Source organism: Dasypus novemcinctus, chromosome 11 (genome assembly GCF_030445035.2).
Source record: "Dasypus novemcinctus isolate mDasNov1 chromosome 11, mDasNov1.1.hap2, whole genome shotgun sequence".
Lineage (NCBI taxonomy): Eukaryota > Metazoa > Chordata > Mammalia > Cingulata > Dasypodidae > Dasypus > Dasypus novemcinctus.
In genome coordinates, this window is record NC_080683.1 from 104,912,327 (window position 1) to 104,918,326 (window position 6,000).

Below are 6,000 nucleotides of genomic sequence, written 5' to 3' on the forward strand. Positions count from 1 at the left end.
CAGTCCAGTGAAGCATATATTATTATCAACATTTTACAGATGAAGGAACTGACACTTAGTGGGAATAAATAGGTAGGAATCAATCATATAGTGACTTAAAGAATGTGGTAAATACCTCAACTTTTGCTTTAATGCAGTAAGAAGCCATTAAAATATGTTAGGTGAGTTAGTGATAGGATTCCTTTTCTATTCATTCAAAAATTTACCCTGACAGGCAAGAGATGAACTGCTTAACTTCCCTCTCCTCTCCATATCTGGTTTAATTTTACCCACTAGATTCTAAGTCCCTCTGAGAGAACAGAAACGGTCAGTCTTGTTTACTTCTTTATAAAGTGCCAAGGATGGTGCTTAGCTTACGGGTGGGTACTTAGTTAATATTTGTTGAATGAATGAATGACTGTACTTGATAATTGCTGATTCCCACTTCCTTGTATTCTTATTTGGGTTCTGACCTTAGTGCTACATGGGTTCCTATCTTGTGAATCCCCTAACAATTCCATGTTCCCAATATTCTTTCTTAAGAATTTGATGGGAGGACAATTGCATAGAGTCACAGGTATACATTGTTCCTTTCTGACTGTACTACATGCCTCTGCCACATTCCAACAGTGACTAGGAAAGGCTGAAGGTGGGGTGGGTACAGGTGGAGGGGTCAGATTCGAGGCCCGAAAGGAGAGAGATAAGAACCTCCAGGGCAGAACCCACCGGTGGCACAAGACAATTGAATCTCTCAATTGCTCCAAGCACTACAGAGGCTCATTCCATCCAAAGAATTCCATTGTGTCTTACCTGGGTCTTTAGTGTGCCTCTGGGTCTTTTGTTCCCCACTAAGTTAATGGCAATTAAAAAAATAATAATTATTATTGTATCTATTTTGTGGGGCACTGTGTAGACTAAATGAGGATCTGAGTACTTGTGGAAGTAAAACTCTAAACTAGAATCTGGTCCTTTCTGGCGTGGAATTACGTCACCTTGCAACAATAATTAACAGCAAGAACAGAAGTATTTTCTTCTGTATGAACTTCATAATAACCTTTGAAAGTTTTTTTTTTTTTTCACCTTAAAAAGCATAATATTGGATCTATCAGTAGCTCAGTATTCAACAAAATAGGGTAGATTCTACTGTTATAACAAATTAATCCCTAATTCCAGTGCCTTACCTTAGCATATACTCGTTCACACGACTGTACTCTAGTCTTCATAGCTTCAGGCAGGATGACAAAGGCTCCACCATCCTGGAGTATCAACCTCTGAAACACGTAGGCTCCTTGATTGTTGGGGTAGAGAAAGAGATAGAGAAAAACCACAGGTGGGTTTGACTGCCTCAACCTGATAGTGACACATATAATATCCCCTCTTATTTCTTTGACCAGGACTAGTCACATGCTATTGTCGAACTACAAGGGAGCCAACAAATAAGGGAGAACAGATGGGATTCGGCTGAGCATCACTTACCCTGCATGTTCTCGCAATATACCACTTTCAGAAGGGTAGGAAGCCTGAGACTTTCAGTTGATAGTAGAGGGATCATATTACTCTTTCAAGTCTGTATTTTTAGCTTCGCTTATGCTTCTCTTTAGCGTCAGGATACATAGATTATTACAGAGCTGCTCGAAGCACCAGATGTATTTCCATAGTTTTCGTTCATGTAGAATATTAAATAAACAGATGCCATTCCTCATTAGGAATTTTCAGTTCCTCCTACCTAGTGTAAAATGTATCAAGTCTTTTTCCGAATTAGGGATTTTTTTTCCTGTTTATTTTTTTCATGATTGTGTAGTAGAGTTCTCTGAGTAGCTTTAGAGCTGCTGGTTGTCCCAAGTGTACTGTTCATATGCCGATTGATTTGAAACACAACTTCAAGAAATGTGAAAGTATCTTCCAATTTTTAAATAAGATTCAGTTGTGCTCTGTTTCTTAAATGATATACTATGTTGGCACAGTATCTATATGGTGTCATCATTATTGTAATATCGAAGATTCAGGCAAATGTTGAGTTGTGTTTTCACATATTTTAGAAAATTGGATTACATCAATAAATTTCCCAGGAAAAGGGACGTGGCTCAAATGCTTAAAATGCTATCTTTCAAGTATGGTTCTAGAATTCAAATTGAACATAATTGTAAAATGTTTCTGGAGATGTTAGAAAGCCATCTGTAGCATGCTGTCAAAGAAATTAGTGCATCAATTGGGAGGTTAAATTGGGAGCACTCTAGATTTTCTTAAAAGTTTCCTGGCATCTCCACAGTTCTTTTGTTTCAGGGTCTGATATTTTTTTGAATTTTTTTTTTTAGGAATTCCTTCCTTCGTTCCTTCCTTTGTTCCTTCCTTCCTTCCTTCCTTCCACCCTCCCTCCCTTCCTCCCTCCCTTCCTTCCTTCCTTCCTTTCTTCCTTCCTTCCTTCCTCCCTTTCCCCTCCTCTTCATCCTCCTCCTCCTTCTCTTCCTCTTCCTTCTTTTTGGTTTGTCTTTAATCATTAGTTCCTGGGTCCAAGAATGAAGCATTTTTCTTTTTTTAATAGAAACATTTGCAAACCAATGTTCATAATTCTTGAGTTAATCTGACAGATAAGAATTCAACTTTTTGTTCCAGCTTTTCAGTAGACCAGATATTGTGAATTTCCTTCCAGCTAACCAGAAACTAGAGGTTGCACGAACTATTATAACAAATAAAATTTTATTCATGGCTGTTCTCACTGGAAAATGGAAATTAACAAGGGCAAGAGGAACAGAGAACAGTGAGAATCAGTATGTTAAAGAAGAAACAAATCAGTTGCTACCTATATGGGTAGGAAGACTCAATATTTTAAAGATGTCAGTTATCTCCAAATTGATACATTTCATGCAACTATGATTAAAATCCAAGCTGTATTTCTTGAAGAACTTGACATGTATGTTCTTTTTAAATGTATGATTTTAAAATGTATGAAGAAGTTCGAGGTCCCAAGAATAATCAAGAAATACCTGAAAAAGAGGAATCATGTTGGGAAAATTATTTTATCAGACATTAAGATTTTTCTTTAGGAATTGGAATATGACTTTAATAAATGGCCAATAATTTCCTTTAATATAGGGAAAAAAAACAAGAGTTTTATTAGTCTGTACATGTGAGAAAATAATTAAATACAAAGTCAGGGGAATAATAATAAGAACATTGATTAATAATTTTGGTTCAGTGGAACTAGGAGAAAGTAGTGGTGGGGAAACTTATAGGTAGATTTGATGGTATTGGAATTTTCTAGGTCTTATATGGGTGGTATGTTCATCAGTGCTTCATTTATAAAATGCCTCATAACTTATATATGTTACCTATATTTTTCTATGTGAAATTTTGCCTAATAAAAATGGAGAAAATAAGGAAAAGTGTTTTTTTCTCACTCATTAGTTGACTGGCATTATCATTCTTTGGATATCGTAGTACCAGATGCCATGTTCCCGCCTGCTAAGCAGAGTTCACTAAATATGGGATTTCAATAGATAATCCTGACATGGGTGATTGTGGTCTGTGCAAATAGCAAAAACTTTCATCTTTCTTGCGTATTTTCCTTGGTTCCATTACCTTCTCTTTTCACCTTTTCCTGTTAATGCTCATCTCTAATTTTCAACTATGCTCTGACTCCTGGGCTGGCATTTATCTATATTTATTGTCAAAAGTAGCTTGGATCTAGCAATGTTACCATCAAGCCTTTGCGCGTGTGTGGCCAGTGGAGGAAACAGGACAACAGGGCTGAAAAATATTTTGATGGGGAAGCAAGCAACAAAACAGGCACTCTCCTTTGATTACCTTCTATATATGTTTCTTGATTCGACTGCTGATGCTTCAGTCAATTATTGAGCAAACAATTCTGCTCTCACACTGATCCTTCAAACACCTTTTAGTGATAATGTTAATAATCATGGTCAGGGGAAACGGACTTTGGCCCAGTGGTTAGGGCGTCCGTCTACCACATGGGAGGTCCGCGGTTCAAACCCCGGGCCTCCTTGACCCGTGTGGAGCTGGCGCATGCGCAGTGCTGATGCGCGCAAGGAGTGCCCTGCCACGCAGGGTGTCCCCCGCGTGGGGGAGCCCCACGCGCAAGGAGTGCACCCATAAGGAGAGCCGCCCAGCGCGAAGGAGGGAGCAGCCTGCCCAGGAATGGCGCCGCCCACACTTCCCGTGCCGCTGACTACAACAGAAGCGGACAAAGAAACAAGAAACAAGACGCAGCAAAAAGACACAGAAAACAGACAACCGGGGGAGGGGAGGGGAATTAAATAAATAAAAATAAATCTTTAAAAAAAAAAATCATGGTCAGTAAAAATATTATAAAGATAACACTTCAAAGATTGTGAAAGGAAAGTAGTTTGCTCTCATCTTTGCTCATCACTGTTACAGGTTTCAAGTAATAATTTTTCTCTATGGGAAGGGGAGTGCCTGGGGCAAGACGAAAAGAGAATAAAGAATTGCATTCACTATTTTAAAATAAGACTAAAAAATACAAATCACCAGAGAGAGGATAGATATTAATAGAAACAGATTTTTCTAAATTTGGTCACTGAACCTACCTTTTATTTATTTCTCTGTTCTAGTTGCTTTAGTTAGAACAATGCTAATTCTTAATAATAGTGAACACCTTTGTACTACAATCTAAAAGGGTTGATTGGAGTAATTCAACCATTAGGCATGATGATATCTTATTTAGATTAGAGAATGTGGAGGAAGGCAGAGGCATCTCTAGGGACTGGAGAAAAGTGTGAAAAAGGCTGAGACCAGAAACATGAAGGCGTGTATTCATTTTGTCTTAATTTGTAAAAGCTGATGCTGCTTATTATTCTTTGGGAATAGTTGTTACCAGTTCGAGATGGAAAACTGAACCCCTTCCTTCACTGTCTCAATGAAATCGAAGGAAATAATATAAATTGTTTTATCGGTTTAATTTTGAATAGGTAATATGCATACTAGATCTGTAAAACAGCAAATAGTACAAAAGAGTTTACAGTAAAATGTTAGCTCTTTTTAACTCCTCACTCATTTTCCCTGAGAGAAATCACTCTCAGGAGTATTTACAGTATATTTACAAATCAGTATTTACAAATCGGTATTTACAAATCACTTTCAGGAGTATTTACAGAATATTTAATGTCTACACAAGCTATTTTACACAAAAAATAATTTCTATAAAGATGATTCTGAACTTTTGAAAATTAATGATTTATCTTAGAAATACTTTCTGTCAGTACATGTAAATCTACCTCGTTGCTTTTAATAAACATTCAATTTTCTGGGTAAACTGTAATTTATTTGACCAACACTTATTCTTGGAGATTATTTTCAATCTTGAGTGTTCACAACAGTATTTGGAATACAAGTATTTTATAAATGTAATATAAATTTACATCTGTATGTATACCTTTTATTCTATTATTACATTAGTGTTTGTATATTAATAAACTAGTATGAAGTTATATTAATCAGCCAAAGGGGTGCTGATGCAAAATACCAGAAATTGATTGGTTTTTACAAAGGGTATTTATTTGGGGTAGGAGCTTACAGATACCAGGCCATAGAGCATAAGTTACTTCCCTCACCAAAGTCTATTTTCATGTGTTGGAGCAAGATGGCTGCTGACGTCTATGTGACAGTTCGGGCCTCCTGGTTTCCTCTGGGCTCAGCTCTTCTGTTTTCTCCACAAGGTCAGCTGTAGACTGTGAGGCTCTCTAGGCTTTGCCTCTCTCCACAAGACCAGCTATAGACTATCAGGCGAATGGCTCTGTCTCTCTCCCTGGGGCTCCACCTTAAGACTTCAACATCAAACTCCAACTTCGAAACTCCCACATTAAAGCCCTCAACTCTGTCCTTTGCCATGCCTTTTATCTGTGAGTCCCCACAGGGACTCAATGCCCTAATGATGTGGCCCAAACAAAGCCCTCATCATATCTTAATTATGCCCAGGTACAGACTACATTACCATCATAATCCAGTATCTATTTTTGGAATTCATAATCATATCAAACTGCTACA